We start from the raw sequence: 14,267 nt of genomic DNA, 5'->3' as shown, positions 1-14,267 counted from the left end.
AATTATTCATCATTAATAAGGATTTTTATTCAAGCCTAGTTATTGATGGATATAAGAAACATAGGACCATTGTTTAATGCATTTATTTTATTATTCCTATTATGCTCCTATTAATTATATGGAATAATTCGCTGGCAAAAAAAAATATATGGAGTAATTGAGTTAAGTGTTATTAATAAAACATATGTCCAACGTTTAATATGGGCCTTCTTTAAAAGAATTTTAAATCTGAATTTTTTTTTAATTTGTTTCTTATAAGAAGAATTGAATGGAATATATAATAGGAGTTTTTTTTAACTACTTTACATACAAGATTTAAGAGATTTATTTAAGTTCTGCGAGAGAGAGAGAGAGAGAGATTTAGTAGAGTTAGACAATGGTATTAAGTTTGTCAATAATTTGTCTGGTTCCAAAATTACTCGTGAAATTGTTGGGCAATTGTTTTCTACTTAATTAATTTATGTCTACTTTTCCAAGTAATTAATAAGAGTACCTTTCTAAAAGAAAATTAATACACTAGACCACTGAAAATGTTCTTATGAGAGTGACAAGACAAACTTTCAAAAAATTACATTTTTTTATAAAAAGGACATCAGGGGGTAATTATTTTTTATTGTTAATTTTTATCTACGAACATAAATTATTGGTAATAATTTCCATTTCATTCGGAGTTAGAGTAATGGATAGCAGCGTGAATGCTAGCAATAATATTAGGAACAATGTACTGAACAGCAATATTGAGCATAACATCTTCCCAAGCCTTTACTATATAGATCATGAGTTTGTTTCCTAATCAGGATGGCTAAGGTTATAATGTTCCGACAGTGGAAAAATTAAGAGTTGTTTTATAAAGTTCATAAAAGCTTAATGTATTATGCTCAGCTTGATTTTGTGTCAAAAATTTTCAAAACCATAATTTTCAAGATTTTTAACATAAAACTAAACATATACTTAAATATTGTCTAATTTAACAACTTTTAACTTTACACTTATATAATATACACTATACCTCATGGAAAAAAAGTTTACATAATAATAAATAAAGGATACGCTCGTACATTTATATAAAAATTTTTATAATGTGACTTATAAATGGTGTTAGAATGGTTGATCATCCAAGAAGAGGGCTAAATTGAGTGTTAATTAAAATCAGAAACCTTCTTGCAATATAGTGAAAACCATAAGAAACTTAGAATATAAAAATAATGAACAAGATAAGCGTGATAAGAGAAGTAAAATAGTTTGGCTGGACGTATAAAGAAGTAAGGAAAAAGAAGATGCAAACTATGATTTATCCTAATTCGGCTTCTCCATAGACCTATGCCCAATCCCCAGAACACTTCTGAAATTTTCAATACACTATATCTCTCAAGTTTAAATCAGGTACTTGAGAATAACTACAACTCCCTCAAGTTTTCTATGGGTACCTAATAACCATTCTTCCTTACAACTTATAAAGTTACAATTTGTTTCCCGCTCAAGATCTCTCTAGTTTGAGCAACTCTCACAAAGATTAATATTTACAATGGAAGCATTCTTCTCTCTATAAAGTAGATTTTCTTAAACACTAAAGCATGATGAGAATATAATTTCAGAGCTTTAAATATAAAAGTAAGAATCTCATAATTTTGACATTATAAATGCATTTGCTCTCTCTTCTTTTTTAAATTGAATTATCTTCTATTTACATATGATATTGAACATTTGACCGTTGAACATTTTCTTCCCATTTGGCTTGAAGAATATGATTGTTGAAACTAGTCATTGGAAGCTTCTGGCAAAAAGTTGATTAGCAACGTCATCAGTCTGTTGTGGCTTAATCCCTACTCAATCACTTGCTAACACATGTTGTTAGATAATCTCAGACATTTTCATAAGTATCAAATATGTTTAGATGGAGTAACAAAAGATTTAGACTTGATTTTGAATCCATCAGAAAACAAGTGTGAAGAAGTTATCTCTGACTGGAATAGTTATTCAAGTAAGCGTATGAGTTAGAAATATATCACCTATTTTTCTTGCTTTTACTTGATAACTGACTTGAGTATGCCTTTACTAGACAACTTGTTCAAGTATGAAGTAGAAAATAGAACTTCTTGTTTTTGACATTGGAACTCTGATGCAAACAGAACGAATGTCAATTTTGAGTGATCATAAATATTCCGATTCAACTCCAAATTTGGCAAATGACCTATAAGTAGAAAGGTCTTCAAGTCTACTTTCAAATGCAACAAGTATACTCCAAAAGTCCTTGTAGTTTCAAAGACATCTTCATCATAGTGACTGAAGATCAGGGATAAGGTGTGAAGCCTTAGTAGCATCTTCCGAGCGGCAAATCTCCTTGATATGAAACTCTTTGGAGTTTTTCTTCATATCAATGAACCATGTTCTGAATTTAGTTTCGTATGAATCAAGTTTCACCTCAAACAAATTTGTAGCTTAGGAAATATTATAAAAATACCGAACATGTGTTAGAGCTAAATAAAGAATAAAGCATAACAAGAGTATGTGTTTTCTCGAAAAGTACTGGAGTAACATGTAACTTGAAAATGAACTCAAGAAACACATGTCAAAATCATCTCTGAAGGTTATATTTAAGTTTTGGTGAAATATGATTCAAGATGTGATTATATAGCTTCTGGTTTGAGCATTTTAACTTCCAATTGAACTATTCTAGCTTTTAATTAGTCATAGCAACCTCTAATATCAAATCTAAAAAATTGAATCTTGATATTCCCATTGTCCATTGTCCATGTTTTTACTTTAAAAATTTATCAAATTAAATATTACTCGATTACTTTATTGAGTAATGTTGCTTAGATAACTTGATTTTAGCTTTTCTATTCTCGACCACTTTGATTCGAGGTCATGCTTCTTAGTCATACTCTCTCATTTCTTCTTCTTCTTGATCATTCAACATGGTGAAATTCAACATGATACCTCCTTTCTTTACTTGATCAATCTACACAAGATATTGTCATTGAATATAGTAGTTAGTCAAAGTTTGAGATAAACATTTGATGCAAACTTTTTGCCCTTTGAGTCAAGTTAGAATAAAATTTAAAAACTGTGGACTCTTAAGTGCTAACTTGAAGATTTTTTCGAGAATATAGTGAATAAATCTTTTTCACAGAGAATTTAAAGTTTAAAAAACAAAAGTGTTATTACTTGAGTTCCTAATTGAGAAGAAGACTACTTGATAAAGAGTTCAAGAAGCAGCGTTTTTGAAAAGATTTTTGAAAAAAATGATAGAAGGAACCTTTTACTCAAATATGAATTAAACTCATAAAACTCAGTTATTATCGAAAAACTAGTTTCCCGATAAAAAGCTTGTATAAAAAAAAGAATCTTAGGAACAAGGTTCTGGAGAAATTTATCGATAACCAAGAAAAGTTTTAGATAATAAAGCCAGAAACTTGATAACATTATTCTAGATAACATTATTGAGAAATGTTCAAAAACTTTGGTTAAACAATAGAAGCTCAAATATAGTTCTGGAGAAATCGAGTTTCAAAAAGAATAAGAAAAGATGAAATTACAAACTTGAGTTGATGTTTGAAAAGCCAGAAACTTGAAAAGGTTCTAGAGAAAACAAATTTGCAGGCAAAATCATTTCAAGGGAACAATCAATAAAGTTATCAAGAAAGTGAGAACTCAATAACATGTGAGTTTGATAGAGTAAATATATCTTTTTATGTTGATCAACTTAGATACTCAAGAAATTAATTGAGAAACTGAAAAGTCGACAAGATTCTCAATAAATAAAGGATTTAAACTTTATTTTAGACAGTTTGGGAAGGTATGCTTCAAAACTATAGAACGTTATCACGAAGCCTAATTATCGATAATGTTATTGAGAAAAACTCTACAAAAACTATTTCAACAAAACTTGATAACATTATTGAGAAAAGTAATAAAAAACTAGTAAACCAAAAATATTTATCATCATCAAAACTAATTATATCTAATAAATGAGACAAAGATATTTTCTTTCTCCCACACTAGAGGAATATATTATTACTTATTTCATTATTCTATCCATCTATATTAAATATATAAGTTGTTTGGTCACCTTGTTTAAAAACTATAAAATAGTATGTGATCTATTTTGATTTTTGACCCATACAAATGCAAAAGCTCTAAAACATAAAAGAAAACAAAGAAAATTTTGCATGGGTCTAAAGGAGAAATATTAAGATTTGATGCTCTTATGAAAAAGGTTTTTTTTGTCAATAATATAAAAGGATTAAACTTATTGTGCTCATCTTTAAAATCAAATTATTTTTATTTACAATGTTTAAACACTACTTTAAACAAAATTAAAATTGAACTACATAATTAAATCCTAATCCTATAAGTTGTTTGGTCACGTTGTTTAAAAACCACATAATTAAATTATTTTGGGTCTAGAAATGCAAAAAATAGCCTAAAATAGGCAGGTTATCAGACCCCTTTTGGCAAGAGTCTTAGAAATTTTCTGAAAGGATAGAAGGATTTCCAAGTACCAATTGCAAAGTAAAAGTTTGCTAAGACTAAGAGATGAGAAATATAGAGACTCTGGTGAAGTCTCGAGGTCGAGTATGAGAAATTGAGATGATTATGGGCTAAAAGTTATTTTAGAGACCTCAATGAAATGATTCTTGAGGTTAAATCCTAGTATGGACCAAACCATAATTTTGAAAAGTTTTAGGCCAGAAAGGGTAATGATGAAAAATATGCTTGAAATTCCAGAAAAATTTCATAAAATGAAAAATGAAGTATAAAAGTCTATTTGATATTAAAATTGATAAAAATACCCCCAAAATGAATTTAAGAGATTTTTAGAAATTTAGCTAATTATGGGAACTTTGGATAATTAGAAAAAATTAGTCAAGGTCAATTATTTTAATTATATGGAGGCCTCAAATAATAAGACAAAAATGTGAAAAAATTAGTATTATAAAATTGTTCCCAACCCTTGGCAGTGAAAAGGTTGGCTTTAAAAATATTTAAAGCCAGATTTTTACTGAAGGGGGTATCGGAGGAATCTTTAAAAGAGATATCTATAGGTTGAGTTTTGGTTTGAGAAAAATTAAAAAATTTTCTCATAATAAATGAGAATTAATGAAGCAGAGGGGTGAATTTTTAGAAACAGAAAATATTAGAGAGCTTTTGGTCAAAGTTACAAGATAAAGGTAACAGAACAGATGCCAGTGTTATCGGGTAAGGCACGACTTGAAAAATTACTTGATACAGTGTGATATTGTAAATTTAAGGGATGAGTAACCTAGGATTTATTTTTGGACGATTTTTTCCTATTAAAGGAGAATTTTAGCAATTGTCAAAGGGCAAAATTGGAAAGGAATAAAGAGATATATGAGTTGTCTTCCAAGTTAAGCCAAGACACATGGGAAACTAGAGAGGGAGACACATGGCAATTGTAATTTCCTCCAACTTCAGGGGCAAAATAAAGTCCTTAAGTCTATATGGAACTAGTAAGAGGTTGACACTTTATTAATGTAATTTTAAGTAACTTTAAGGGCAAAGTATGAAGGGTAACTTGAGAGGCCATTATAAATACCCCACCTCTCCTATTTCATTGAAGAATTTCGGCTAACACAAGAGAAAGGGGAGAGGGCTGAGTTTTGCATGAGGAAGAAGGAGAAGAGGAAGAGCATGAAGTCTTAGGCTAAACCGAGCTTCAAGACAAAGTAAGGTTATGGATTTTGATGTAGTTTATAATGCTCTATGTATTGCAAAGCTTGATTATGGTTTTTGATGAGTTTTAGAAGTATGAAACCCTAGGGGAAGGTGTTATCCAATTGTGATTAAGTTATAAAAAGAATTGATTGAAGTTAGATTAATAATTAAGCAAAAGAAAAGAGTAGAAATCAAGTGGTTTTATGATGAAATTGGAAAGAATTTAACTTCTCCTTGACATTGTGTAAGTTTCAGCCATATTTAGCATAACACCTCCTTTAATACCTTATTATACGTTGATTGGAACCATTGTACAGCGTTTTCCAACATTTCCGGATGAAAAATTTTAGTTTCAAAATGTTACCTTTAATTCTGTTTGTACACTGTTCATCTGAAAACGGGCCAACTTTGAAAATTCATAACTAAATCTATAAAAATTGAAATGAGGTGGTTCCAATTTTCACATGAAGCTTGCTAAGAGTTCTATAGAGAGAAAAAATATTCATTTGGCTCAATTCCATCCAGAACAGCACCAGAAAAATTGACAAGATGTACTGTTCATATGGTCAATTTTCTAATTTCTAGTATTTTTGCCCAACTTTGGAATGGCATAACGCTTAGCACAAAACTCCAAATTTGATGGTTTACCACTTCATTTAAATCTAAAAATGAGATCTATTTGCCTGTAAAATTTCATGCCCAAATTCTAACAATTGCTCATTTTTTTATGTGTCACAAATTTGTCATCTTTTAGGGTATTTTTATCCCCTAATTCCACTTTCATTAACTTTTTGTTTCCCTTTTTCCTTCTCCTTAACCTTGTGTCATTGTACCATTCAATCTTCCAACAATAGGGCATGTCATATAAACATAATTTGCATTATATTAACATTCATACTCCATTACAAATTAACATCAAACTCATTAAAACATTACACAACTTTCCAAAATGTCATAAATTCCCTATTGCTCCTTCATCCCAAGACCATTTCCTTGCCCTTGCCATCAGATGAATCATTCCCTATTTGAGACATAATTTAACATAGAGAATGATATTTCATGGAAATCTCAGTAGCAATTGAATTACAATTATCATGCAAATCAAGTAAGTTATAATGTGACATGTTATGATACCTCAAAACATAATCGAACCACATAAAATCATGCTTAATGCCATGCTAGGAGAGGAACATCAACACTCCCACATTAACACAATTCAATGCATTTGGCCAAAGTATAAACCAAGGTTATTCAACCAACCAAAATCACAACATAAGTTTCTCAATCCAAACAAACAACAAATCGCATTAAACAAACAAGATTTACAATCAAATTATAATTCAAAGCTACCTTTTTAATACTTTTCCAATTGGTCACTTCAAGAACAAAGCTTCCTCTTGGTTTCTCCTCACAATGCCTATTAAACCAAGCATAAATATAGGCATATCAATAGCTAAACAACTTATATACAATCCTTAAACTTTAACTTAACAATTCCCCTCCTTTTTCTTTGATTTTTAACAAAATGATTCCTTCTTTAGAATCAATAACCTCATGGCTCATTCCTATACAATTTTTCATGAGGAATTCAAATATGGAATCATATTTTCAAAAATCAAACTCCTTCCTCATGAACAGTGACTGGGCAAATAGGGGGTTATATCCTCCAAAAATTTCACTTTTGATTTCAATGATTTTAAATACTTCCCAACTATATATCCCTACACAAAAACATGTTTTAAAGCCATTGGAATCATCAAACCAAACCAAAACAATTTGCTTTTGCATGAATAGTACCAGGCTGAAAATGACATATAGAACCCTAGGTGGATTTTCTTCCAAAAATCAATCCATACACCACTTATACATGCTTGTTCCACTTGATTATTAAGGTTTCTATTCTTCACTAAATCTTCCATGGTCCACCGAAATTTTGGCAGTATTTTTCTTAATTTTCCAAGCCAAAAATTTCAACTAACCAAGCTTAAAACTTAGGAATAGGAAGGCATAGGCATACCTTAATGTTTCCTTGATGTAAGTTGAGTGATTCCTTGTCCAAAACCTTTAAGATTTTTGGTTGGTGAGTGCTGGAAACAAAGTGACAGAACCTCCCATTGTTTTTCTATTTTCCAACATTACTTTGCATTTTTGGAGGGGATATTTATAGGCAAATAAATTGCCATTTTCCCCTGAATTTTGGAAGCATAAGTGGCATAAAAATGGAGTGATTTGAAAGCCATCAAGTGCCACTTAGCTTCAGATCAAAAGATGTGCCCAATTTCTAGATTATTCCACGCAATTATCCCTTAATTTCACATTTTATTTAATAGAAATAGAAAGACCTGGAAGCTGCACGAAATTGGGCCCTTATTGGGCTCAATATGGGCCCCACAAATGGCTTGGGTTGGTCCAAAAAGATGACTCACAATCCAAATCAAAATCCCAAACCAATTTGAGACTTTATCGGTTACTATTCAGTAGTAACTTTTCATAATTTTTCCAAACCTCCAAAAATATATTTCTCTCCATGATAATTCACTTTTTAATATAAGAACATGATCTAAAAATTTTCAGAGTTTTTCACCACCTTTAGGTATTTATTTTGAATTTTCTTTGATTAGGCATTTATCAGTGTTACTGTGGGAAAATAAATTTTCTAAAATTAATTCCTGAACTTCCAAGGCCTAAAAATAATTTTATAAATTGAAATAAATATTAAGATTAATTATCCATCTTTTTTCAAATTTATTGAGGCCTCCATCTAATTAAAATAATTATTTTCCTTTGATTTTCTAATATTTTCTTGAAAATCCTTTATTTACAGGAAATTCCATAATAATTTATTTTCACCGTAATTCCACCTTTTAGGCCTCAATCGAATTTCCAAAACCTCTAACCCACACTTTTCCCATTTTTCAGGAATTTTCTAGAATTTTTCTCAAGTTTTCTCGTTTGCCCTTCCTAGATTGATAATTATGAAAATACCAGCTCGGACCTTATTGGGGTTTCACATCAAATGTTGTTTCATTTTCCCGTCTAGTTCCTACATTGACCCTCATCCTAATTTTTAATTCGCTATAGCCAGGTGAAAATTTTCAGGATGTGACATTTAAGACCTGTGTTAGAGTTGGAGTTTGATGATTTTGATGTTTTCAATGTGTTTAGAATGAGAAATTGTATATAATACATATAAGAAAGTAAGTTTAGAAGTATTAGAATTGAAAATTGAATTTTTCCCTAAACCCTATATTGTTTCGGCCAAGTTGAGTTTTAAAGGAAAACAATTGGATTTTGTTAATTTTGAACTTGAAAATGAATTCTACATAAAAAATTATATAGGAATAACATATGAAATTAATTTTAGAGAAATTAGATTGAAAGTCCAAAAGTTAGAGTTTAAAGTATGATCAAGAGAAATATGCTTGGAAATGGCTCATTGCTATAGCTCTAATAAGTGAATGGTATGATGTGTTAATGTAACTAGGGCCATGTGATATTAAGAAGATGAAAGCGAAAGGTTAGGCAAGCAACTTCAAAGGTTGGATGCAAAGGGAGCAAAAGATAGAATGTGACAAGTTAAATTTAACAAACTTTACCTTACTCTTATGTGTTTGGTATTTGCTTGCATATATGACATATGTGTTATGTTTATATGACTTTATGAATTCATGCATTGTATATGTGATAAAACTTGAAGCATGTCATAGGCCTATGTGATTTATGATTAATGCATGATAGTTTTCAAACATGTTTATGGAATGTTGGAATGGTTGCATGTGTAATAAACTATTATTATAACATGTTAATTTCAAGAAAAGAAGATCAAAATTCCCATAATGAGCAATGAGTTTGAGATAGAGGAAAAATGATGCAAATGAATGATTTTGCCCTAGAAATTTTATGAGTAACTAGCAAATATCCTAAGCTTCAAAATGAGTAGCAAATAACCTAAAATGACTGTATGCACTAGAAGTTATAATTGCTCAAAATTAAGGTAGAAAAACTGTAAAGTACTCTTTTAACCATATAAGTAGTACAATTTCATGTATTTTTCTATATTAAATGAGTAAGTAAATAACCCATGAGTATTTTTTCTCGTAGAGAATTAAAAGAACTTTAAATGGATATTTGAATCACCTCAATACTTTTTTTTTTGATAATTAGTTATGAATTTTTAAAATTGGACCAAAATTTAAAATTACCAAATGAATAGTAACCTGAGAATTAAAATGCAAGATTTTATTATACGGACTTAATTAATGATTTCCCTAAACCACAATGCTTGCGAATACGTACTAAAAGGGGTGAAATAATGAATGTTTCAAACATAATTTCTAGATTTTTTTTTCCTGTTTAACTTTGTTAATGGGGCCAACCTTATTTTAAGTTCTTTTCATACACTCACAACAATCTAAGTTTGTATTTAGGTTAATTAGATTATTGTAATTTTTTATGGCAAGATTATTGTGATTAAATTCCTAGCTTAATTGAATTTTTAATATGTGATTTTCAGTTGAGTATTTGTACTATTTTTAAGGCTTAATCCAAGTTTGGTTCCTTGGAGCCCCATTTTCCGTGTTTTTATCAACATGAAAATAGGTTGTTGTTAGAAAATAAATCTCCTCAAAAGCTCAAACAAAAAAGAGTTCCCTAGTTGGAGTTATGGAAAATTAGGATTATTTTGAGAATTTTTTTCAGGAGAATTGCAATAGAGTCCCATAAAAAGGAAATAACTACTAAATTGTCCTAATGACAAGTGAGAAGTTGTCATTTTCTACTCTGGAAGTTGTCATTACAAAATGCTCAGTTGTTATTGAGACTTTATAACATTTATGTTCCTTTTTTAGGACTTAATTGTAATTCTCCCAATTTTTTCCCAAAACATACCCTTATCTTAAACCTTAAGACCTAGGACTCCACCCTTTGACATATGATGATTGGGGATGATCCTCTATTGTTGACATCTGGTGGTGCTCCCTTCCTCCTGAGTATGTTGGAAGATAGAAGTGGTGGCTACTAATGTTATACACTATAAACTAACTCTTATATTTAGAGCTGGCAGTAGTAGTTGTCATTGAATTAATCAACTAAGCTAGCAAGCCTCCCATCCAAGGTGCTTGTTGTTTGCCACAACAAGTTTTTGTAGTACACAAGTGAGGTATCCATCTTTATCTTTTCCCATAACATATAGGCATATGTTTGCAGTCTATTGAAGGTATTTTTGACCATTCAAATGATAAATGGTAACAAAGACTGGATTAGCATTAGCTGATATTTGGTTACCTAAGGAATTCATTGCTGACAACACTTAAAGAGTTGGCTATCAACATCTTTAGTAGCCTTTGGTGTTTAGGCCAAACTTGATCTGATATCATGAAGAATCATTTGATGCTAAAAGTTATTTTATTTGTTGCATAGCAAAATAAATAGATACAAAAATCTCAATCAGGTGAGAGTAATATGTCAAGATATTAGGGATTTTAGGGTTATAATCCAGGAAATTGAATTAATTATGGAATCGCATTTGGTGAAAAAAAAATATGGAAGTGTATAAAATTAAAGATTTAAGTTATTATCAACGGCAGAGACTAAACAACAATGACTATGATTAAACCTAGGCTTTTCAACCAATAGGACCAAACCATGTTATAGCAGGTAGGGTCACTAACAATCTATATTTCTATTTAGGGTTAAGGTGCGGATTTAACAACCATGTTTTACATGAAGAGCAGCTGGCACCATTTACCTCTGAAGGGTGCTAAAGCAAACATAAACATTAAAAAGAAGGGCTTTTTAACCACATCCGTTCAAAGGCCTAACGTTGACAGTTATAAGGATAGGGGTAAGAAAAATTTGACCTAAAATAATGAAGTGACAGGGAGTAAATAGTGAAGTGGTAAAAAGAAAATGGTGATATGGCGATGTGAAAAAATTGGAAGCATAAAAGAAAGAAAAGAAGGGTGAGGCGTGAAATCAAACTCTATGAGTAAGAGGCAAAGCATCGATGGAGTAAAGAGAGAACAAGAAAGTTGTGAATTGAGATTCTTCTAGGGTTTCAAATTGGGAAACTAAAAGGGTAAGAAATCAAGATAGAGGGTTAGCAAGTGTGGTCCATTGAAGTATATGTGATTGAAGATTCCTAAAGGATTATAGACAAGGAAACAATAGATTCTTCATAGCTAAGCATTGATTTAGACGAAACGTTCTTTTTTTTAGTTTGAATAGTGAAATACCGTCGAAGCCCTTAATAAATTTAGGGATTTACTTGTTGCAGTGTGACTGACGACAAATGGGGGTGATAATGTTCCCGTCAAAATGGGGCAATGTTGACACAAATAGAGGAGATGTCATGGAGGCCAAGAAGGATGAGACATTGGAAGAGAAGCATGCGAGGCTACTTAAAAAGGTGAGTGAAATGTTTGATTTGGAAAAAAGAAGTATGGGAAGGACGAAGGAAAAACTAAGTGAGGGGCATGGAAGCATAGGTGAGTGGGTAAGAAGAAGTAGGAAAAATGAGAGATGGGTCTAGGCCAATGAAGATGAGAGAGAGGTATGGGGCAATAAAAATGACAGAGAGGTATGAGGCAATGAAAATGAAAGAGATCCAGAACATGAGGTGATTGAGTATGTAGACGTAGATGGTTTAGAAGAGATAGATGATGATGGAATTGAGGATTTACCTGAACATAGGACTAGATTTATGAATGACATTGTTAGAGCAAATGACAAAGGGAAAAGAGTATTGGTTATGGATGAGGATGAGGATAAAAGTGAGGAGGGGGAGATAATGAGGATGAAGAAGGTTCTGATAGCGAGGATTCGAATTATGTTAGAAACAGTGCCAGCTCTGACACTGAGGAGAGTTTGGTGGATGATTTTGAAGTATCTGAAAATAGTGAAGAGGAAGATGAGGATATAGGCCTTAATGAAAATAGTGAAGAGGAAGATAAGGAGGGCCATAGAAAGGTATGCTATTTCAAAAGGGGTGAATATCAAAATTATTAGAACTGAGAAAAGGTTATTAAAAGCAATATGTGAAGAGGGCTGCCCATTCACCTTATATGCATCGAGAGATGGGAATAATGTGGGCTACAAGGTGAAGACATTATGCAATGAGCACAGGTCAAGTAGGGTTTTCAAAAACTAAAGGGCAAGAGTGAAGTGGCTAGCCGAACACTCTAAGGAGAAAATACAGGAGAGACCTAATTACAGCATATGTGAAATGAAGAATGATGTTGAGCATGAGTTGAAGATCCACGTGAGCTTATATAAGTGCAAGAGGGCAAAGAGGAGAATAATACAGCACATGGATGGGAGCTTCGTAGATGAATTCTCCAAGTTAGAAGCTTACTACAATAAACTCAAAGCGTCAAATCCTTGGTCAGATATTAGTGTGAAGGTAAGTAACAAGGCTTTGGAACAAGGGAAAAAAGTTTTTAGAAAAATCTATTTGTGTTTTAATGTAGCAAAGGTATGATGTTTAGATTTTTGTCACATATGGTATAATGTGTTAATTTGTTGTTTTAGATTTCAGTTTGTCCTTATGAGTTAAAATTATTGGTTTAGGTTGGTTGGAAAGTTGGGTGTAGACCATTGATTGGAGTTGATGAAACATTTTTGAAAGGTAAAGCTAGAGGGATTCTATTAACTGCTATTAGTTTAAATGCTAATGACTCATTGCACCTGTTAGCATTTGCTTTGGTTGATAAAGAGAATGGTGTGAATTGGAGTTGGTTCATTTAGTAGCTTAGGATATCACTTGATCTTCATAATGGTGGCAAAGTAACTTTCATGTCAGATATGCAAAAGGTAAGATCATTTACTTTGATCATTTACCTATGACTTATGTGGTTTAAATGAGAACATTTAATTGACTAGTGCTATACATGTATGGATTAGAACATGTGATAAGTCCCATTATTGCATACATCTTTGGTCTTAAAACTTATGCTTTTGTAGTTCATAATTGCATATTTTGGGTGTAATTAGTCTTTATTATGCATAAGAGTTGATGATTGGATTTATGAGGTTTTATATGTGTGTTTGTGTGATTTTGTATGTGTGTGCTTTTGATCCCTTGGTTTGTGTGTATTGCAGGTAGTTTCATCAGCATCAGGGACCATTCTACCTTACTTCGCCGCAACGAATTATGGTTTTAGTCATGACAAAGTCTCCATCTAAAGGAAACACGGTCACTTACTCATACGGTGTCGTTCTTGACTAGTCGCGACCAAAAATTACTTCGTCATGACAAAAACACGAAATTTGCATATTCAAATATTAGATCGTGCGCGTTCAGAGGGGAATTCCATATCATTCTCACTTCGATTTCTTCATCCAGATCTCATTCTCTCCATCTTCTCCACCTCTATTCCATCCCATCTACCATTCCACACCATTCCTAACCCCATTCCATCCATTTCCACCGATTAATCTTCCGCTTTTCCATCAGCTGATCCATTTCTGTCTCCATTTCTGCAATCAATGGCCATTAGAGGACCAAGGAGCTCGGTTGTAGTTGTTCTCCAGTCATGAGAAGCTGAATTTGTCCACGCCTTGAAGATTGATGAAGCTATTTTGAGTTTCTA

Source organism: Neltuma alba, unplaced genomic scaffold (assembly GCF_004799145.2).
Source record: "Neltuma alba isolate B1F8T4 unplaced genomic scaffold, ASM479914v2 tig00010443_pilon, whole genome shotgun sequence".
NCBI lineage: Eukaryota > Viridiplantae > Streptophyta > Magnoliopsida > Fabales > Fabaceae > Neltuma > Neltuma alba.
Note: the sequence above shows the minus strand (reverse complement) of the source record.